Source organism: Lepisosteus platostomus, chromosome 4, assembly GCF_059453375.1.
Source record: "Lepisosteus platostomus isolate fLepPlt1 chromosome 4, fLepPlt1.hap1, whole genome shotgun sequence".
Classification (NCBI taxonomy): domain Eukaryota; kingdom Metazoa; phylum Chordata; class Actinopteri; order Semionotiformes; family Lepisosteidae; genus Lepisosteus; species Lepisosteus platostomus.
Genome location: NC_142614.1, coordinates 68,649,483 through 68,672,924, shown reverse-complemented (window position 1 = coordinate 68,672,924; position 23,442 = coordinate 68,649,483). Strand labels below are relative to the sequence as shown.

Below are 23,442 nucleotides of genomic sequence, written 5' to 3'. Positions count from 1 at the left end.
GGGACACTATACTATAAAAAGGCACCGTCCTTCGAATAAGACTTAAAACTGAGGTCCCGACTCTCTGTAGCCATTAAGAATCCCAGGGCATTTCTCAAAAAGAGTAGCGGTGTTACCCCGGTGTCCTGGCCAATTTTCCCACTGGCCTTTATCAATCATGGTCTTCTAATAATCCCCATCTTTGAATTGACTTCATCACTCTGTTCTCCTCCCCACTGGTGTGTGGTGAGTGTACTGTATGCACTATGGCTGCTGTCATCATCATCCAGGTGGGGGCTGCTTATTGGTGGTGGTGGAGGGGAGTCCCCATTACCTGTAAAGCACTTTGAGTGGAGTGTCCAGAAATGCACTATATAAGTGTAAGGAATTATTATTATTAATTATTAATATTATTAACAAATATGTCCACAAAAATGTTACGAAAGGTGGCCCTGCTACTATATGAAAAACATTCCTGCACAGTCCTTTACATTTTCCTGTACTAAGCTCTCAGCCTGTAACCTGTAACTCTTACAGATGACCTTGTTAAAATGCACAGCACATTTTGATGTGTGGCAGCTGTTGTTAGTCAAATACACACATGTGTTTCCCTATCAGTTTTTCAAGGACCACCTGGGGATTTGCCCAGTGCAGATCACATCTCAACTCCTCCGAAAATTCTGTTTTGGTGCTGCTGTTGTTGTTGTTGCCATTTCTTGCCATTTTTCTCTTAGAGTCCTGGGCTTAACTGTGTAGGTTATAGTTAAGTTCCATCCTCTTTCACCTCCCCCTTCAGTAGCACCCCAATACACTCTCTCAGTACATCAGAAATACAAGAGCAGATAAGCATTCATCTGTGCTCCCTACTGACACAGTTCTAGTCCAACATAAACTCCTGTAACTCAGGTTACTGTCTTTTTGTATTTTAGGTACTTGAATTCATTCATCTGAAAAGCTGCACAGAACCTATAAGTATTCAGAATATAAACCGTGTTTATATATACTTATTTGTTGCCATATGTTAACAAAGAACGTGCAGCACGGTTATCGTTGCTCAAGTACAAATTCTATTTTAATAAGAATAGAATAACCAAATCCCCTCATCTCATTTGTGATAACGGAGAATTTGAGTAAGCTGTGAAACAAATTGAATTTACCCCTGTGAGGACTTCCTTCCCACTGCTAGCAAAGTCCTCCGAGGCTCTTGAGAAATTTCATGGCATGATCGACACTTACCTGGCAGTTTGCTGTTTGAAGCTGATGCAGCCTATTTTGAATACATAATTCAGGTTGATTACTGTAGCAGTTAGCCTCCAGCCTTCAAGAATTATGGCCACTTTAAACAAATTATTGTATGTTGGCATATAACCAACCAGAAAGATGAAATGTTTTTGTATGCATTTTCACATTCTGACGCCAAGTTGTAGCCATTCATAAACTTGTAAATGCGTTTCTTAGCAGGAAAGCCCATCAGTTTTGCTTCACAGGAGGAGGGACGGTTCTGTGTCGCTGATTCAGATCTGATGCTACTGTATGATTCTTGCGAGTGATTGTTTGCTGATGTAAAGCCCTTCCTTGAATACTATTGTGAAATTCAATTATTTTCACAATTTACTGCTGTGGCTCTCATCTCTGGTCCTGGAGGAACACTGGCTCTTCTGGTTTCTGGTACAGCCAAAGTCCTAATCGCAGGCCAGGGGATTTCAGTTTTTGTTTTGAGACATATTTGTAAATTTTTGCTTTATTTTCACTTCTTAAAAGGTCAAATAGGATTTGTAATTGATGTCAACTCTGTACTAATTTTGGAGTTAAAGAACAGGCCTCATGGAGGTTTGGTGTCTGAAATGTATCCAACAGGACCCCCGCAGAATGACAGACAGGTCACTGGGAAGAGGGTCTGATACAGTGTTTTTCCCACCGCGGCCGGTCGGTCATCGAATAAGGGCTAATAAGGCAGATCAATCAGAAATAAAGGCAAGCCGATTGAAGAGAAGCTGTGTGCTCATGTAATTGGAAACAGTATCCTTGAAGTCTGGTATTGTAGCGGGTTTGTGTTCTTGGGGGTTTCTGCTCTCGCCGCTCCTGCCCCAGTTCAGGATCGAACCCGGGTCTTCGGTGTCACTTCGGCCTTCTTCAGCCCGGGCGGCCACCATCCCCGCTGTGCTCGGGGGAGTAGAGAGCGGCGCTGCCCCCGCGCCGCGACCGGCTCGTACAACCTGTATGTCAGCCGTTCGTCGCGGTGTGTTTGACACAAGCTCAATCAGAGTCTGAACAAGCAGGAAGATCGGTTACTGTAAGTCATTGCTGAGCACCTGCGATCTCGAGCACGGCTGGAATGAAAACCAGCGGAGATGGCGTTTCTCCAGGAGCCAGGTTGGCAACTACTGGAACAGACTGCGTCCTTCATTCCCCCTGTGGAGATCTAGGATTTCAGTGTGGGCAAATACGAGCAGTTTCTTCCACCAGAGCAGAGCGTTATACTCCACACATCAAATGAGAAGAACCCGTTCTTTCTATTTTTCTACTACTTATCATTCTAGTTTCTACTAATTAAAACTCTATTAGAATTCCACCACTGGCATTGTAGAGGTTGCGTGAAGTCACAGCACAGTTTAGTGAAGGTTTGAAATAGGCCATTTTCTGGTGAATACCCAAGAAGACCCACAAAGTATGGTACTCTGAGGTCCTTTATTTCGAGAATGAATGGGGGCTTAGAAGAGATCTAAGTATGTGCAGTAGAACCTACAGTATTGATGGTGTTTCCACACATGGTGGAAAATCCTTGTATAGGTGGCTATTTTTGAGGTTATCCCTGCCCTTCAGTTATTCCTGAAATGTCGCATAAAACGAATGTCTGAGTACATTTAGAATGGAAAAAACACAGATCAGGCAAGATTCTACAAAATGTTGTCTGTAATATCCATTGTGCAGGCTGCATGTAGAGGTACAAAGTGTACAAAGTTAACCTAATTATAACTTTTGGAAGTGGGAAGGGATTTTATTGGGACAACCAATCTTTTCCTAGAGCCAGTGAGAGAATATAGGTATTGCTATAAAGCACGATTAGTGGGCTATCCTGGTAAGATGTGTTTGCAGTACATATTAATACCTTCTTTTTTAAAAAAAAATGAGGTTAAGAAAGAGTTCTAAGTGTTCTTGAAGATTACACCTTAAAGGACACTCTTGTACTATCACGGCAACTCTTTAAACAGAAACAAACAGTTTCTTCTAAACGGGTACACATGATGTTCTGTAATAGTCCACAAATATGCCATCTCCAGTTTCAACGCTCCTAAAGGGGGATGGAGAGTTTCTATTAACACTTGATTGTTTTATCGTCGCCTCACTTAGAAGTTAATTCAACCTGTACAATAAATACCACTGGAAATGAATTAAGCTAGTTCCTGTTTAAAAATAAAGCAAGCTAAATACATTCTTGCTCCAACTTCCAGGGTCTTCCCAACATAAAACATGTTCAGAGAATGCAGATTTCAGATTTTTTAGTCCTTACTAACGAAGCTCCATTACGCAAGCCTGCTTTCAGCTGTGGGCCACTGAGCTCTGTAATTTTGAATTGATTAACAGTCTTGGAGGTGTCACCACCATTAATGTTTAATGTTGTCATTTTGAAAGTCTTGCAGTGTTCTGTTGCCTTTGCCCTGTTAGTGCAGATGGAGTACACCTCAGCACACTTACCCGGCGTTTCTTTGGTTGTCTCTGCTTGTCGTGACTTGTTCAGACCTGCCAGAGCTCATCCACAACATGTCTTGTGCTTGTTCCTCAGAGCTTTCCTCGGGCATCTCGATCGCAGTTTGTCAGCCCTAAAAGCAATTTTAGTAAATACACTGGAACGTGAGCTTCAGTATCTCTTAGTGTAGTGGTCCATGGAATTTCTTATTTTGATTAATTTATTTACATGCCAGATATGTGATCTTAAGAGGAGAGTGTACGTGTCTATTTTTAGTAAACTGACACTGATAAATGGTATAACTTTAGTGTTACCAAACTCCTGAACATTTCATTTCATTTGATCGGTGTGGGAAAAGTAATTGATTTGAGAGTAGTCTGCTGTCCAAACCTCGGGTTATGGAGCCAAGAAAAACCCCAACTAAACAATTGAGAAAGCAGGATTGGGAAATGTTCTATTTACTATGAAGAGTGTGAACTGCCTTTTGTGATGAATGCCATAGTGGGGAAAATGGTCTATAAATCGGTGAAACACATACTTTTAAGTTCAACTGCTGACCGTATTTTGAACTAAAAGAAATAAAATGAGAGGCTGAATGTAGAAGTATGTTCCTATCAAATCTGCACTGAGTTAATTTCCAAACTATTTTTGGGTGGATGGACCCCAGTATTACAGCACTGCCTTGTCCTGTCACTCTGTAGTGCAGCCATTGCGAAGTTCAAAGAAAAAAAATAGGAGTTCCAGGTTGCTGGGTGCTGTGCTAAGAATTATACATAAAGAGCATACAACTCATGCTTTGAATAACTCTTTTATGGGTCCGAGTTAATAATAATAAGAAGAAATAAGGATCATCGCTTATTTATAGACTAAAACACCCTTGAATACTTTGAAAGATTTAAATGCTTGTGGTTCTTGCTCAAAATGTGAAGATGTGGAGGATATATTTCATATTCCCCCTTGGGCCCAATTTCCAAACTGCACACTTGTTTGGGCATACGTGATGGGGGTTTTTTGGTAAGTATTACATAGCTGTTGCAGCAATATAGAATTAATGCTGAAGCTCAGCTGCTCAGCATTGATATAGGCTCATATCATAAGAGCTTGTGAGCCTTTGGTTTCTGAAATGTTCCTGAGGGCAGGGCAGAATGGGCAATGCTGAGTCGGAAGAGGCAACAGTATAGAGTGTTGTTGGTTAGGGCTCTATACACGTAACAGGGGGGTTACAGGTTCAAATCCCAGATGGAGGACATCTTTCAGCCCTGTGCTTCACTCCTATTTCTCCAGTAGGAACAGGCTTATTAAAGAGTATAATAAATGTAGGGTGTTTTCGATGTGAAAGCATCAGGCAAATAATTTTTAGTATAAATATGGCTTGGAAATCTCTTAAGAAATATTTTACATGCTAGAAAAGAAAATTAAATGGTCCCTAAAACAAATTACAGTAAAATTCTGTATTATTAGATTGTTACAATACTAAAAGTTATAGCATTACTGAAGCATTACTAAAATATCTAAAATTCAGTTTTGTCTTATAAGCAGCAGAGTGATATTTTTAAATACTCAATTCCTACTGTTAATTGAAGGTTATTTTTAAAGGTCATAGGGAAAGATGTCAGATACATTTTGATAACACTTAACTTTATTGAATGCTTTTTTTCAGTTTGTATACTGTATACCTAACTCTTTTATTGAGCTTTGAGAGGTTTGGGCCTAATTAAATGGATAATTTCATCAGTCCAGATTACAGGGCTGGAAATCAACTTGTGGTATCAGATAGTCTGCCAAAGGTCAGGAATGTCTGTTGAAATGTGTAAGTCAAAACCTGAGAAACTGCTATGTGGGGCAGAGTATTTTTTTTCAAAATATGACTTATGACTCCTGATTTGTAGAGTTGAGACTTTCCTGCTGTAGAATTAAAGAGCGATTTTGATTTTGGTGCTTTACAAATGCTTTAAAATTAGCACACCAAGGGTTTGGTATAGAGTGACTGAGGGATTTATTTAGTTGTTTTGTCAATAAAATAAAAATGAGCTGCCTTTTAGTGATAATGTATGATTCAACGCACGTGTCATTTAGCGTGCAGTACATGTTTACTGCCATTGTGCAATACATTCTATTTCATGGTATGTAATTTTACTAAGGGATGTCAAAACCAGGTGTTAAAACAGAATATTGTATAATGTTGTTTTTGCTGATTCTCCGATGTTTCTCTGCTTGGGATATGACCCATGCTTATTTGAAATTAAAGCGTTTTGGAAGAGACTTGGGGCTGAGTCGATGACCAACTATCGCTTTTTTTTTGTCAGGTACCAATTAACAAAATGTTAAAAGTGACAACTCCAAAAGTATTCAGTTATTTAGAATCTGTTCTTGCACTATCACACTCTGACTCTGATTTTTTTGGAATTTCTGACAGTTTATCATTATTCTAAGTCTTTCTTTCTTAAGCCAATTTGAATCTGTTGCGTGATGGGGGGGTAGGGGGTTGCACTGTCTTTGTATCACACTTGTGGATAAGACCTCATAGCCCCAGAGTTAAAAAGAGTGCTGCTCTTGTGGAAAGCACACAAGAGTACAGGGGAGTGGTGCTGTCAGGAGGGCTGTGTGGCTGAAGAGGTGACAGGGCTGGCACTTCTCTCTTCCCCTCACAGTTTTCTAGAGAATGAGCCTTTGTGGATTACAACCTCCCACAAAGGAGCCCCACAAGACAGGGCTCCTAATTACTGCGCACTAAATGCCGAGGGATGAATTAAGTACGTTCTGCTTCCCTTTGTCCACCCTCTCCAGCTGAACCCTAACTGATCTCCCCCTCAGCTTAAGCCTCGTTATGCAAAGATGGCACATAATGTGTCAATACTTGCCATAGGATCTATGCATGTAAGGTGGGTGCAAAAACATGCATACAAGACTGAGGGGTTCTGGAATTAGGGGACGGTTAAAATGGAATAGGATAGATTACTGGAATAGGACAGACTCTAAAGCAGATTATTGTCTGCACGTGGAGTGCAGGGGCTGATTTTGGCCGGACGGGTGGCACTGTGTCACGCCAGTCTCTGCGATCCCCAGACAACATGAATGCTGGAGCTTGGCAGATCTGTGGCAGATTGTTTTAAAAGCCAGGGAGCTTTTCCTCTATATAAGGTTGCATTGAGGGAGAAAAAAGGAACTAAAAGGCGCATGCAAGAGTCCCTTTTGCCAGCCAGGAGCACCTGTTATGGTAAACGCTTCAGTCAGCAGTGGGGAAACCGTGAACCTTTGAATCCAACAGCGACAGCAGCTTCAGCAATACTTAGCATCAGATTTCAGTGCATCCTTGTTTAAGTGCAAGAGCGTGAGGGCGACCGTTTCTTAAAAAACGTTTACCGTATTCGGTATTTAAATCTTGTCAAATTAAAAAGTAAAATAACCTTTCGACTGAATTCTGCACAGCTAACAACAGATTGTCAGTAGAGGATCCACACTTGGACAGCAGACACGGGGGCTGTCTTAATCAAGGTTGTGTTCTCATGTTTCGCACAGTCATTTCCACTTTTGTGAAAGGCTGTATTTACAATATGTGACGCACGTCGCAGAAACCTCATTCTCCTCTGAAACCAGAAGTGTCTTCTGTTGTGAAAAGATAAGAGTCCTTTGCTTGGAGCCTGTTGCTTTTTGAAATTAATATCCTGTCTTGTTTTACTGTTGTTGTGCTTTATGTTGACTGTCTCTTTTGCGTTTTATACATCCTTTCTTTCTAGTAGAGAGATTTTCAGTCTTCTTGTATTTTATGGATCTGGTTGATCAGGGTGTCGTTATGTTTAAAATGATGTGAACACTGGCTCCAATTTGTGCGAGAGGAAAACTTTGGAGCAAAATTGAAAAGCACAGGTGATAAACAGCAGTTGGAGAAGTGGGTGTTATTTTCGGTTTTCTCTATTAAGGATACTTTTTTCTTAAAATTAACTGTGTTTTTCCCTTTCCCTTTCCCTTACAAAACAAATTTGCAGTCTGATTTTGCAAGGAGGAGTGTGTTGCTGTAAGATAATTCTCACTATGTTGCACAAAGTGAGAACTTTAAGCTTTCCGGGAATACTAACCTGCAGTTTTTTTTTTCACTCGCACAAAGATCTACTGAACAATATGAGAGATACAACACCCCTTTGATTCAAATCCCTATTATACCTCTAGATCATTTAGTACTGTACCTGCAGAATGCTGTTAACTTACTGTCCCTTCTTCCCTTCTTCCTAATCTTTTGGAACAACTTCAAATACGTCACACACTTCTGATTAAATGACAATTTAGATCAAGAATACAGTGGAGTGATATTGGCATCCTGTTCAAAGACTCTCCTCTGGGATCTGTGATAATGAGTCACTACTAACAGCATGTAGACATACTGCTATCTCTTTTCAAAGTGATTTGTCCACTAGCTTGATTTATGTCCTTTTGGAACCATGTACAACTTAGGATTTTAGCATTTTCTCATACATAATTATGCAGATTTAGAGGTCAGGAATGGACTGAGGGTTCTGATACTTTATGTAAATCATTCATGTTTGTGAGACATTGAATATACAGTAAATAAAAATAGAGTCCATATTCAGTAAAAATGTGGTGATATAAATGTAGTGTTTGTGCATGATAAATTGTTCGGTACCTTGACTCCTCACCAGGACAAATGGAATGACGATGGCTTGACATCAGAGAGAGCAGGGGATACGTTGTAAAGAATGCCATGCTGTGTAAAGTGAAAACAAAAGATGGCTTATCTATTTTTGTGCCTTTAGAACTTTGTTCATCTCTGGTGTGTCTCGTCTTTTCATTCAACTGATGACTAATCATTTTGTCATGCATTTTGAAACCTTACCGAGGATCTTTCCGAACAGTTTGCGCACCAAGAGCGGGTGGCACTTTTTAGAGGGAGTTTTCAGCCTGGGAGTACATATTAGCTCCAGAATGGGGACATCACACCCCTTTGCAAGCAATTAGTGAATTGAAAAATTAACTTTTAATAATTACCAGTGTCTCATAATATTTACCAGGACACTACGCTCAAATAAAAACCAAGACAAATTGAAAGGTACGAATGAGTCTTCATTACCGACTAGTACTGTATGCTCTTCCTAAAGGCCAGAATACACCCGAGTTCTGAAAAAGTGAATAGACGCTTGGGTTGCATGTGGCAGTGCTGTGTTCTTGTGACAAATAAAGGAATGGGATAAGTAACCAATTAGCTCCCACTGTATGAACAAGATGAACGCAATTTCTCATTTCCTGCAATTAAAAAGATATTGCATTCCTTGCTCTTTACATGGCTATTGATCAATAGAACAATTTGCCAGAAACTATTAAACACACCAGGAGCTTTCCAGCCTGCCTTTAAAGCTCAGTTTTTTCCCCATTTAAAAGGTCTCTGTGAGTGTTTTATTAGGCTTTGTATTGATTTTTCTTCAGCTGTTTGGAAAAGATTTGGGACTAGGCATCATTCTGTATAGCAGAATGCAGTGTCATTCTCCTTCCTTGTTTCCACTTAGAGAGAAAACTGCTGTTGATTTTAATTCTCTTTTACTGAAAATGCCAGTGGTTTTTGAAAGTGAATGTATTTGTAAATGGTTAATTTATAAGATTTTAGAGTACCATTGCTGGTGACCAAGACTGTATAACATAAGAATTTGTATGCTTAAAGTCCCCATTTCATTGAAAGCTATTGCAAAAGAAAATAACAGAAGAAACCATTCAGTCTGTTTAGCTCATTTGATTGCTTGATCTGGGAATCTCATCCAGCTGCATCTTGAAACAAGCCACAGTATTCCGTTCAACATCATGGCTGTGTAGCTTGTTTCAGTCTCCCACAAGCCTTTGTGTAAATGTTGACATTGTGACCTCTTATTATTGACACAGTGTTAACCATGTTGTTGAAGCAGATACCCTTTATTCTTTGGGGGAATGACTGTCTGAGATCCTTGGATCTGTTAACTAATAACTATTGAATTTCTGAGTTACAGTATTTTCTTTCTACATTTACAAATATCTGTAACCTAATCAACCTCTGTAGATTTATACATAGCTGTGTGTTGACCTTTGAAGAAATGGACCTTCTACCTTTGCCTCACTCAAGAAGCTAGTGAACAGTATAGAGTGTGTTTGAGGGTGTGATTTACACCGTTTTTTAACTATAATATCGGTGCATGAGGAAAATTCAGCTCTTGTTCTGTCCTTCTGCTTGTTTTGAATTGGTAGTTTCTTTTTCTTTGTCAGATAAAAACCTGAAATTTGAATATACTAAAAATGAACCTTTTCTCTCTAATTAATCAGCTGTTTTGGAGAGTTGTGTCTACTTCTGCAAATACCCTGTGGCAAATCTTAACTTGCAAAATTCTGTTTTGCTGCGAGGCTCTTGGACTATGTGGTATAGTAAAATGGTTTCTAATGTCAGTCCATCCACACCTGCGTATTAAAACTGGAATTTACATTGATTTGCATAAGCCTTGTTTATGAATGCACAAGTGGTTTGGATAAAGAATTTCCTATAGCTTGATGGTTGTGGGGTTTCTCAGTTTTAGTTTTAGTTTTTTGTTTAATGTACACACCTAAAACGTTGTGAAATATATTTTTTAAAATTTTGAAATGGTGTTATGCCATATCTCTGGCTGTTGCCATATCTACTGTTGCAGACGTGTAGACAAAACAAATAAAAACATTGATTAAATTTAGTAATTTTTCTAACAGTTTTGGTCACAAAAAAGAGGAAAGTGATAAGAAATCACTTTGTTAAGTATATTATACCCTTGTGTCAGTTTTATGTAAAGATTGAATACTACTTTAACCAATCCGGCAGGTAAGACTGTTGTACCTCAGATACACTGTTTTTCTCTGTTGGTTAATATTTAGGGCATGGAAAATTATTTCCATATACAGTATATTCACGTAGCAGAATGTTATCATAATTTCCTGGGTTTCCCAGCATTATTATGCACTTCTTTAATATCCTATACACAGTAGTTAGTTTGGGAATAAAATAAGTTTGATTAAAAGAGGTTGTGTTTGGATGTACTGTGATTTTTCAATGGGTAGTGCTTGGCTACCTTTGTGTTCAATCTCCTGTTTTAAATTGATGTAATAACAGTTGGTGTGGCCTACTAGAATGAACCCACCGTATGAGACAGCCAACAAAACTGCCAGTATGATGTCCTCTTTAGATCCCATTTACTGGAATATAAATTGTATAATTTTCATTTCATTTCTGTATATTTTATATTGCGGAACATTGCCTCGGAGATGATTCTCTTCTTTGCAGTTGGGGTAAACCTGTAAGCATCCTTTAAACCATAAGAGAGATTGCAAATAGCTGAACAACAGCCTGGTGACAGGTAATTCAAGTGCTCCTTCGGCAGAAGAGTTGACCGAGGGGAGTCTGCCTCCCCCTCTGTTGTCATACTGTTGAGTTTCTAGTAATTATGTGAACCTGTTCCTCGGGAACTTCAACCATATGACCTAAAGGCCGTTTTCCTGTGCCTACAGGCCCTGTGATTCTTCTCTTGATATCTTGAAATCCCAGCACTCTTGTGTTACCCTTTATTGTGATTACTGTGGTACTGCGTCGGGGCTGAAGTCTAATGGGAACGCCCTGGTTTCTCCTCCTCCTCCCTGAGAGAAAGGCATGGGAATCCTTGGACAGGGAGAAGGCTGGGGATGGTCAGGGACCACTCCACCACGGGTTAGAAGAAGAGGAAGAAGAAGATTTGTAGTTTGAAAAGCAAATGGGATGTTCTTCAAAAGGCTACCTTGAAAATGATTACATGATTGCTTTTCCACTTCCTCTTCAGTCCTTACCCACGTCGCTTGAATTCGTGTTTGGGTGAATTCGGTAAATCGTTCAACTTGGGATAATGGCATTATACAAGTGCGAGAGTGACAGACATGCTTCTGAGTCAAAATAATATATGAATACCAAGACTGCTTGAAAAGCTAGCTGTTTAGACATGCATTGCTGTGTTTCTAAATTACTCAGGTAGTAAGCGTCTTCAATGAACTATAACAATATGCGATTGATCAGCACAGTGGCCCTTATTTTTCATGTCTTGGTTCAATACTTTATTGCTATATCCAGCACATTTGTGTGGATGTTATTCCCAAAAGGGCAACACTTTATATTTAGAATCCAAGACTTAGGTGAAAACCTAAAACAGTTTTCCTCTCTACTGAAGAAGGCTGAAACATTGTGTCTCTTTTCCAATCCGCAGAGAATAAACCTCTACCTATTCCTTTGCAGCCTACGCATGCTGACGTACTGTAGCTACCTACTTGAGCAAGCATTTAAAAGAGCAATGACAGTTTTAATAAGGAGCATGATGGTTCATATTCCAAATAAACTTGGATTTTTGAATTGGTTGCTAGAATAGTGCCCTTCCAAACACACCCTTTACCTAAGTGTCATTTCCTGGGTTTTCCAAACTTCTAAAAACAATTGGGAAAATAAAGCAGAGCAAAGCCATCACACTAGTGAAAGGATATAAGAGATATAAATGCCAAAGTGCAAAATCGCCGCAAATATTCGTCAAGGATTCAATGTGAAATAGCCATGGGATAACTAAAAAAAAATCCACCCTTTCTAAAGTTTGGACTGTCTGTTGGCGTAACTCAACAATGGCATGGGAGGGGATCTCATTGGCTAATTGGATGTATTGTGGTGTTTATAATAGCATTAATCTTTCTGTTGCTGCAATAAAACGCCTCTCAAAAGTACAGAGATTTGTTTTTCTCTCTTGATTTTAATTACAATTGTTAAGTGAAGTATAGTGATGGGTGTATACAGTAGGTAGGTCTAATTTAGTGTTAAAACTATTCATATCCTCTGTTCTGTTCTCCCCTGTCAGTATGGGAAGGCAAGAAAGCTCTGGAAAAAATCAGTCCAGGCTCCTCTGATGTTGGCGGTCAGCCTCCATTCATCCGGCCGTCCACATCAGCAGAAATCTGACTGGCTCTCGAGTCCCTGTGCACAAAACTCTACCTGCGTGATCTCTGCATAGCTTGCCCGGTTGCCTGCTCAGAAGAGGATTCTGTGGCAGAGCAGAATAGATTAACCACTACCTAAATCCCATAGGAATGTGGGAACCAATTACGTTGTCTGCTATGTCTCTTGCTGTGATCATAAATGTATTTCAGGAGAACATCAGACTTGCTGCTGTTCCTGACACATAGCTATATGGACACATTATGCAGTGTACTGATCAGTGTGGGGAGACTTGTCTTGGGTTTTAGTGTTGCTCTACAACAACCTGGAGCTTCATTGGTTTGTTGTAAAAGGTGGGGGCAGGTCCCTAAAACAGGACAGGATATGTGCTGTGTTTTGAGGTCGAGAAATATGAATACAAGTTCAGATTACAAAACAGGTGTATCTTTGATGTTCAGTTTCCACTTGTGCTCTCTGGTTTGTGTTTCACTGTTTACTGTAGAAGTCCTCTAGGTTGCCTCCCTCAGTGCCTTTGAGGGTTTTAAAATATGTGGAACAGGTCCCATAATAATAATCTTGAAGGCTATCAAGGTTCAGTTCCTACTGCCTGTTAGTGTAGGACATTCCCTTAAGCCCTAGAATATACTGTATGTGGCTGTTCTTCTCTGAACCAATTCCAGAACAGCAATAATATGATAACCAGAATTGCGCCATAGTCTAAATGAGGCCTTAATAGTACATAATACAATTTTAACTTCCCTTAATGTAAACTCTTCTCTTTTGACTTTGTCCTGATATCGTTTGCCTTTTATATTGCTCCCCCACTTTATCTAGAAGATGAAATGATGCGTCAACATAAATATGTACAAATAAATTTGTATTTATGAAAGAAGGTCTTAGACAACGAAAGGTGAGAAATTCAAAAATACAATAATAGCATTAAATTCTATTATATTCTTCCATGGTTGATGTTGATGTACAGTATTTCAATGTGGTGAATGAGGCTGTAGTGAATGATTATCTTGCCGGTGCTGCTCTGCTTTTGTCTGTGCAGATAAACTGGTTCTGAACTCGCACTGCAGGAAAATGCTCGGGACAGTTGTCTTGTTCACTACTGCATCAAAGCAGTCTCGCCAGATGTGGTCTGAAACGAATAAACCAATCTTATTCAGCACACTACTGCATCTCTTTACTCTACTGTCCTGCATACATCTAAAGGTTCATATTTTGTGACAAGCTCAAAGAAAGTGTGTTTTCAGAGGTCTAGAATTATCTTTTTCACCTTCTGTTGAAAAAGATTGCCATGTCTTAGCCTGAAGATATTAATTTTTGTGTAGACTTTTAGATGCATAGCATACTTGACATGTTTCCTAAAAGTATTGTACACATGCTGTTTTAGATTTGGTGCAACATGATTGAAAATCCATTTACTGATTAGTAGTGTATTAGTAATTTACTAATATTGAAGTAGTTGCAGCAAATTCACAGTGAAAGTATTGATAACTGATCATATTTACTTTTAACGTGGATTGGGATAAATGCTGAATAGCTTCTGTGTGTCAGGTAATAAGTCACAGCAATTTAAATAGTTTCAGCTGTGAAGATTGTGTTCAGATAATTGCATAAACTAAAGTATATTTTTGTACCACAGGACTTGAATGAGGCTATAAATACTATCACTAACGCTACTAAAGCACCATGATATGACATGCAGAATCCTTGACAACCATTTGTGCAAATGTCACTACAGGTCACTTCTGATTATTAGAAAAAGTTCATAAAGGTACACACTTTCAGCTGAAAGTTAAGAGCCGTTGTGGTATGTTTGTGAAATTGTACTTTATTATGCGGTTTTTATACATGTAGTGTTTGCAGGAGATTGTTCTAGTCAGAAAAGCACGGTGTCCTACTATTCATGCTTCCTACAGTATGTCCAAAGAGAATTATTCAACCAATATTTTTTATTGCTCAAAATTCACTTCTGAATAAGAAACAATTTTATTATAAATCAGAACTCAACAATACTGTCCCAACAGGCAAACAAGTTAAAGGATGTTTAGTTAAATGTACAAATTAAGCTTAGAGCTTTTCTGTTCATACTGTATGTCAGAAAAGTAAGCACACTGATGGACTGAACTAATCTCTAATGTAATTCTAAGTACATACCACAGATATTTTGAGATTGAAGAATGCCAAACAATGATGGACCTCCTTCAGGAGCCAAACATGTTTTTGGTTTCTTTCCAGGGTGTCGTTAGTAAACTTCATGGACTTGGAATGAAGTACATTTTGTTGCTCTATGTAATGTGCAGACTGTGGTTTGGAATGATGGGTTTAACAGCTTCAGTGTAACCCCGTGTCTCATCATTTCTCAGGCAATGGCTCTTACAAAAAGAAAATGGGAGATAAAAGTAGTAAAACCCCACCAGGTTTTGTTTTCCACAGTGCTCAAATGCTGAGAGAGTATCATTGTAGGTTATATTGATTTATGTGTACAGTGATGTTTTAAAGAGACGAAGAGTCAAGAGACTAAAATGACAGTAGACTGGACACAAATCAAGAACAAGAAGTCCTTGCATGTAATGACTGCAACCCAAATTGCCAAAAACCACCAAGAAGAAAGCGTCCTGTAGATTTACAAGACTCAGTACGATTGAGGGGGACACAGGAGAAAGACGCATTGTGGAATAACATGGGAAGGCCTTTATTCAGCAAAGGCTGAAGATTCTCCTCATAAATAGATTTAGATCATGTATATACAAGGTGCAGCAAAGGTCATAAATTGGGTTTATGAAAAAAATAAAACGCTGTCAGTTTGACAGACTGATCAAGCCACAAAAAAAATGCTGTTTACAGGCTCCTTGTAGAAAGGGATGACATTTGAACATATACCAAAAAATTAAAATGCATTGTTAAGCTCTTAATAGAACACTTTCTATTCCTTTCCTGAAAATGCCTTGTTTACTGAATTAGTGATTTTTTTTTCTCACTTTTTTACTTCACATACTGTATATCATTGAAGTTAATGTTGGGCAGCTTTTGAAAAAGGTTCTCTGAAATAACTTTAAATGTAAAACTAGAAGTAGTCCAGTGTAAAATTAATTTTACATTCTACGGGTCTCTGCCAGTTGAGGAGATGTGTTTTATATTTCTTCTGTTTGTACCAGCTTATTTAAAACATTGTTCAGTGACTGCCAGAATCAGTCCATAAGAGACGGTCTTCTCGGTTTTTCCCCTGTGAACTCTGAATGATTAAATTGGACTTATTAAACTGATCCAAATGAATATACAGTACAAACTCTGAAGGATTGTAGTTCTTGAATACTAGAGCTGACCTGCAACGAGTTTCTAAAACACAAGGTGTCTTCAAGTTTTTTTTATTTATTGGCTGGATTTAATCAAACAAAACAACAATGATTTCATCAAATGACAGTATTAGTGCAACAGCAGCTTCTAAGATGGAAAGACAAAGCTTCTGCCGGAAAGCTATTCACAGAAATGGAACTGTGTTATGTTGGAAGGATGGTGATAACGGCACTTGAAATGTTTGATATTGACAAATAATACATTGCGTATGTCACAATCACTTAAAGACAAAAAAAATCAATGTTTGACTTTCCCAGGTGTAGAATCATAGCTGGCAAACAATCAAATAACAAATAAATCTCCATCCAAGGAACCTTGTGAAACCTGCTTTAACAGTTTGTAAGCTGATAGTTCATGGAACAGGTACCAGAGAAAGATATCTTCTTTAGTCATTCCCATCATCTGTGAATGCTACTAAACATGAAATTAAACTGAGTAAGGGATCCCTAGCAGAATTTGTTGATGAAAAGACTGATAAGGCAATAGAATTCTTACCTGAATTATTTTTACCTGAATTAGGAGGAAAATGATTCTGTGCTATTCTTCGCTATTTCATTTTTAAGGGAAGCAATGTGGAGCAATGGTTAGGGCTCTGGTCTTGTAACTGGAAGGTTCTTGGTTTGAATTCACGGTAAGACACTGCTGTTATACCTTTGTACAAGATACTTTATCTGAATTGCTCCAGTAAAATACCTAGCTGTATAAATGGGTGCAAATGTCAGTTGCTTTGGATAATCACATCAGCTAAATAAATGAGCAATTAATTAGTCATTAAAAGCTCTTGCATAAGATCATAAGAAGGGTTACGAATGAAAGGAGGCCATTCAGCTCAGTAGTTTATTCTTTTCCGACTAGCCAAGTGATCCGAGTGTCTCAGCCAGCCATGTCTTGAAAGAAGCTGGGGTGTTGACATTGACAAAATAGCTAGGTAGCTTGTTCCAGACCCCCACAGCTCGTACACAGCAGGCAGAGGAATGAAATGTCATAAATCCCACATATCGCAGAATGGGTTTAAGGAAAAGACTAATAAAAATGAACTGAAAGATATTTGCTTCATCTTTCCCATCCGTAAAATATTTAAAAGTGACTTCAGCTGACAGCTTCCTGTTGCAAACTGTGATTTTCATCTGTGCCTTCCTAACCAAAGACCCTGCACTTACTGTCATTACCGCTTGCAGTTAATTAACTGCCAGTGAGTTTTCTCATCTGAACTTGTCAATCTATTACAGGCAGCACTGATGGCACTGTGGTAGCTTTTCAAGAATTTTTAAACTAGGAAACGAACATTCAGAAATTACTCGACAGTGCCTTCAGATATACAGCTGAAAGTAGAAAGGAGGACTTTTAAATATGATGACATTTTGTATCCAATATAGTATTGGCCAGTTCAACAATTGAATGGTATTGTCTGGTGTTACAATGTTTCATCAAACAATTTGTTGTGCTGTATTACACAAAGCACTTTGCCTGGCAGTGAATAAGTGTAATAACAGCATCAAAGTTACAAAGGTGCAGTGCTCTGGGCAACTGTTTTTAGAAACTGATGATTATTTTAAACATTTAGCTCCACTATAACCCTAAATTGGATGGAGTGGTTAGAAAATGGATGTTTGGATATAGATATTTATTGAAAATGATCATGAGTGCCTGTGAATGCCTATATACAGTATGTGTTCAATAGTAGCTTGTTACATGACTGGTTTATAAATCCAGATTCCTTATTAATATGTCAAAATGTTCAATTGACATACACATTTAGTTTAGCTTCTGTCCAGCTGGAAAAATTCATGCAATTTCCTGTATTCTTTGTACTGTTCTATTCCTACTCTTGTTGCACTGTAAACAAGATTACTGTTTAGGAATCTTGTAGTACAGTGGGTAACAATTCAACTTACAATTTACATTAAATTGTCCACGATTTATTAAGGAACACAACATAACGAGTACGAAGGGGGAATATTAATTAAATCAGATACCTGTGATTCTATGCTGTTTAAAAGTAATAACTTACTTGCTCCTTCAAGGTTTCTCTAGTTATCAAAAGGACATATCTGGCATGGTCACCACCTGAAAAAGATTGAGGTAGCTGTACAACTGTTTCATTCCACTTTGAAATTACGTGCACGCATTAAGTTTAACAAAGAAAGGGTAATGGGAAAACGTCAGTGCTGTTTTTTTTTTTAACTTTGTACTTTTCCAGAATGTTTAGTGTGCGTGTGAGAGATTATTTTGAACCAAGGTGCGGTCCCTGACTTCCTTTCGTTCAGATGAAGTGTCGCGTTTCCAGCGGAATTCAATGTGAGGGGTACTTTCTACAACTAATCGACGATAGTGTTTCGACTTCAGTCATCTCCGTCGCTTTTCTTTGGTGAAGTCGGCTCTTTATTTCTAGTCCTCTGCGTAAGGCCTCTAATCCACGGTGCCTGCCCTTTCTCTGGCGTGTGTAGATATGGGCACAAGCCTGCTGGCATCAGCACACGCAGATACAACACATGGAGGAGGCGTGGAAGTGGGACGTGTTTTTCGCTCCGAAGCCCCACCTTCGCCGGCAAGTAGAAAGAGATCTGCCCCCAGCTTGAAGGTTGTTCGGTTGTTTAAATGACATTTTTTAAAAAGAAATCACTAATTCTTTCAAAATCAAAACAACAGGAAAAAATACCAGCAGATGCGAAACCGTCAAGTGCTTTTTACTTTCATTTTTTACGAGCGTTAATGACATGGAAACGGCATTAAAGCAAGAGAACCAAGTGCCATAACCGACTGTAGGATCCTAAATACTGTGGTTTAACGAAAGCTGTAGCATAAAATATTTTTACAGCACATGCATGTCCCGTTTCAAGTGTTTCTCTCAGACACGGGGTGCAGAAACACAAAATAATTTGCTAATATTATGAAAGCTCTTTAGTCAATTTCCTTGGCAACAGTGACCTCACTCCCTATCTCTCAAATTTCAAGGCCTGAACATTTTAGGCTCTACATTTACTGTATTTCTAGGTAAGAGTTAGCATTTTTATTTTAAAACTACTGCTATTAAAACGAATATTAAAAACTGCTATTTTAATATTACATTACTTTAGCTTCTAGCCATAATTTCAGTAATTATTGAAAAACAAAGGCAACATTTTATTTAGGAGCGATTTTATCAAAAAAATATCCAAACCTTTATATATAATACATGCACAGAACAGAAGTAAAAAAGTGAGAAAAAGGAGTACAGTTCATTAAGTCAATAAAAACGAAGAGTAAAACTTAAGAACTTTAACATGAAGAACTAGGGTACTGTACAGGGGCCCCTGTCACCCATTAGGTAAGAGAGCTTGAATGGTCTATTACACATTGAACTAATCTCAAGCAATCAACCCTTAAAATAATCTGTTTTAATTAAGACAAGAGCTCAGGAATTGTGAAGAGATGTTATCCTATTGAGTACCATAGTACATACCCAAGTAGGTAATGTGTTACACTAGTCTAATCATGATTAAATAACAGCGTGAATCAATATTTCAGTACAGATCAAAGAGCTTAACTAAGTAATGCTGTGCATATGAATTAAGGTTACCTTTGTGACGTACAAAACATGAGTATCAACTGTAAACACAGGGTCAAAAGTAAGATTCTGACTTCCGTCCTTCAAGGTTTTGATTTCATCACCGATAACAACAAAACTGATGTTGCTGATGTTGCCAACTTTGTAAAGCTGTTCTTGAAAGTCTGTGTGTGTAAAATCAGACTCGACACAATCAAGATAAGGATGTCTTGAGATAAATATCCAGCACCTATAAAGTTCAAAAACCACAATAGCACTATCTGATTTGGTTTGCAGGCAAGACTTAGTGTTACAGTATAAGCACAGCAGTGAAACCCAAGTCCAAAATCGTGAATAATCAGAACCCGACACAACATGTGAATGCTGAAAGGTTACCAGCACTGAACCCTGTGAAACAAACCTGAGTAAGTGGGGTGTCCCAATGTTGGTCAGGGTTTATGAAGATTTATGTATGTATTCAGTTTTATTTCAGCTACCAGCATGGTCCCAGAAATGTCTTTCTGTGATTAAATGTTGTGTCATGAAAGAGGAGAAGTGTGTATAGGTATGCTCTCTCCATTACTGCTGGAAATAGAATGTAATCTCCGTTTGTCCAAACACACTGTGTATCGGTAACTAAGGAAGCACATTACTCACCCACTTCTCTCGTTTTTACTGGCCCCACCCTCTTCCCCAGTACATGGTGTACTTCGCTTTTTGGTAAAAGCTTGAATGCAGGCTTCATTGGCTGATTGTTCCCTGATAGTTCTGAGAATAACATCAAGTTTGTGTGCATCGCACGTGGTGATATTTCAAGGTCCTGCGTCAGGACCACAATTTTCCTTCCTATAGATCGTCTGCGAGTCACACCTCCTGTTTAGGAATCAACAGCCAGTAAAGAGCTTAATAAAAACATAGATTAAGTACAAACGTATGCATGCATGCTTGTCAAGGGGTGAAAGCCCTGTTTGGAATTCTAGCTGTGTGGTGTGGTTGGTCCTATTGCAGCAGGTGGCTCTGAGAATAAATCAATGCATTTAGCCGTGAGCTGGTATTGCTGGGCTCAGAACAGGCCCAGTGTGCATTGTAGCTGTTAAACCCAGCTCCTAAATCTGGGGGTTTGTTTTCATGCTGCTGCCCCTTCAATCCAGTTCATTGTGCAAGTTTAGTGCCACCTGCTCGCATTTGTCCTGTCGGTTATCTGCTTAGACTCGAGTATTGCAGTGGTGTACGTAGATTAGAAGAGCCATAGTTGAAGAATAAAAGCAACTTTCAGGTAGAAAGTGCCCACTGAGGCCACTGAGCCAGTGAGAAGCATCTACCTGCAGTCTACTTGGCTCCCCTGCGAGGGGAAAGTGAAGCTAACTGGATGCTAAATGAATACAAAAAATGGAAAATGTATAATCAAAAGGGGAGAGTTAACGATTTAATCACCATAGTTCTTCATCACTGTCACTGTAATTCACTGTGCTGGACTGTGAAGTTATGTCAAATATTTTTCAGTGATACGGATTTATACAGTGTGTGTTCTGTATTTTTACATGGCACATTGGTATTTGTTCAGAACTATTGGGTGATACCGCCTGAGGAAACTGGCCCCCTCCTGCGACAACACTACCACATTTATGTACTTTGGAAAGTATTACTCTCTCCAGTCTCCAGTAGTGGTGCTCCCAGCTAGCTCTACGTCTCCGTGTTTCAAATCCTTCTGGGTGTGGGGAGGGTGGTTGTGGATGGAAGGATTACAGACTGGGCGTGTATAAGTATCTTTATTCTCCTGGGCTGTCTCTGCTTTGGAACGCTGCTGCTCAGCACAGGAGACACAGGCTGAGCAGGTGGGCGGGACTCCCTTCCCTTGTGAGTGACACAGCTGCTTGCTAATCGGACTGCCCCTGCAGCCGCCACCAGCCAATCAGCTGCCAGTAATCCGGCCCCCTTCTGTGCTTTCACTGCTGACAGAGCAAGCTTGCATTTATCAGCTGGTAGGAAATGAACTGAAAAGGCAAACTAAGTTGCTGCCGGTGAGAGTGAGGGAGAGAGAGGGGCTTCCAGAGTGAACTGCATTCATTGTATTCAAGTTAGAGGGGGGAAGTGAGAGAGAGAGAAGACGAGGGGGCTTGAGTGTGTGTGAGAGAGAGGGAGCGAGAGGGAGACAGGGAATACCAGAATAGCAAAACAGCCACTAAACTAAAAACAGCCTGGCCTTTTGAATACATTTCAGGAGTCCTCTTGGTGAGAAGTTTTCCTTTGCCTTTTCTTGTGAAGAGAACCTCTTGTTGTTGAGGAGCCTCCCTCCCAACCCCCCCCTCCTTTTCCTCAAGCGCAGGACAGTAATGTTGGGGGAATCATTTAAAGTCATAATTTGTCTCAATCCGGGAAATTGAGGAGTGCTGTATTTGGAAAGAAGATTGTGCGGAGTGTTTTGGTAGGGGTAAGTAGAAGACCGCTCCTGTTGTTGACTGTTGTCTTGTTTGTCATTTGGAGCTGTATGTCTCCTAAAAAGGCATGGCTAAACATGGGGGCGAACAGGCTGTGTGGTACAGGCACAGTCTGGCATATGGAGAGCCCCAGTTGTTGGGAGAGAACTCTGCAAACTAGCCCCCTCAGCAACTTTCCCAGGGAGTCATCACAGCTCTGCTGGGGCCCCAGCTCAGTGCATTTTCACACTCTCTCTGAACACAGAAAAGAGGCCGGGGGGGGGGTGGTCTTGCCTTTATTGAGAAAATCTGAAGACCCCCCCCCCCCCCCCCCATCCACGACTTACCCTTCTCACTCCTTGAGCTACCATGTATTGCTGTTTTGCTCCACACATTCTGCCTCAGTCTTGTTTAAGTGTTTAAAACAGGTTTTGCTGACAGTACAGTTTGGTATTAGCAGGTGATATGTAAAAGTGACTGCCCAACATTTCTTACCGTTGGGCTCATGTTCAAACTTAAAATAGCATTGAGACATCAGCCATAGTTGTGGATCTTTTGTCTTGCCTTGCTTTTGTTGTAATTGACGTTTTATAGGAAGCCTACGGCTGGGAGTGTTTGCAAAAATACAGTAAGAAACTGCAGTAAGAAATGTCTATGTGTAAGAATTACAAAAGGGTTGTGAAGTCCACACATTATATGCCCTAATACTCAGTCAGAGTAAAACAATTTAATTAGGTTAATTACTGGGATTTTTTAAGTTACTATACTTGGTGTGATTTCCTACATTTTCTTTAGTTTCTTCATGTAGTGGAACAGTTAAAGTATTACACATCTTATAAAAATATTTGAGAGTTTAACTGACATATTGGGATAGACTGGGTGGTACAGTACATCATGTTGCTGGTAGTGGGCAATATTAAATGCTTCATGAGTTTTACTGAATTGTGCAGGAGATTAAGTCTGCAGCATAAGAATTTAGAAGCCTGCCTTAGCGGCCTCAGTCTACTTTATTGCTTTTGGGTAGTGCAGGAAGAAGATAACATATGATCACTTTATTAGCCATATACAATTTCTTGCATTAGGAATTTGTCTTTTTGCATACCCCAGCTTGCTCACCATGAGACACACAGGCACACAGACAGAGAAGCTTGGGGTCAGCTATTTTACAGTGCTCCTGGAGCAGTTGGGGTTAAGGGCCTTGTTCAGGATCCAAATGGAGTAGGATTCCTCTGCCGGCCACGGGATTTGAACCGGCAACCTTCCAGCCACAGGCACAGATCCTTAGCCACAGAGCCACCACATCGCCTCCTGGAATGTGGCGACAATGGTAAGAACAGGTGTCTCACAGCAAAGTACAGCAAAACCTGTTATAGTCCATTTTCATTTTGAGTTTTTGAATACAAAATTATGTAAATGCTTTAATGTTAAAAGTGTCTAAATCACCCAGTTACAAATTGCTCAAGAGCTCTGAAATAGAGTCTTCAAGAACCTAACGCACTTGGTTTTGCAATGATGGATTTATTTAGTTTTA

General features: G+C 39.5%; 1 protein-coding gene across 6 annotated transcripts in view; it reads left to right on the top strand.

Annotated features, from left to right (window-relative positions):
- The window catches only part of atosb (atos homolog b), a 48,985-nt gene that overhangs the window by 4,692 nt on the left and 20,851 nt on the right, over positions 1–23,442 (top strand). Inside the window, exons 1-2 of one of the 6 annotated variants that reach the window (XM_088630473.1) lie at positions 21,459–21,925; positions 23,019–23,238. The exons of 4 other annotated variants lie outside the window; for them this stretch is intronic. The gene's annotated coding sequence lies outside the window, so the exon portion shown is untranslated. Of the gene's footprint in view, positions 1–21,458; positions 21,926–23,018; positions 23,239–23,442 lie in introns of those variants that run through there. One more of the 6 variants, XM_088630472.1, reaches the window with a different exon arrangement.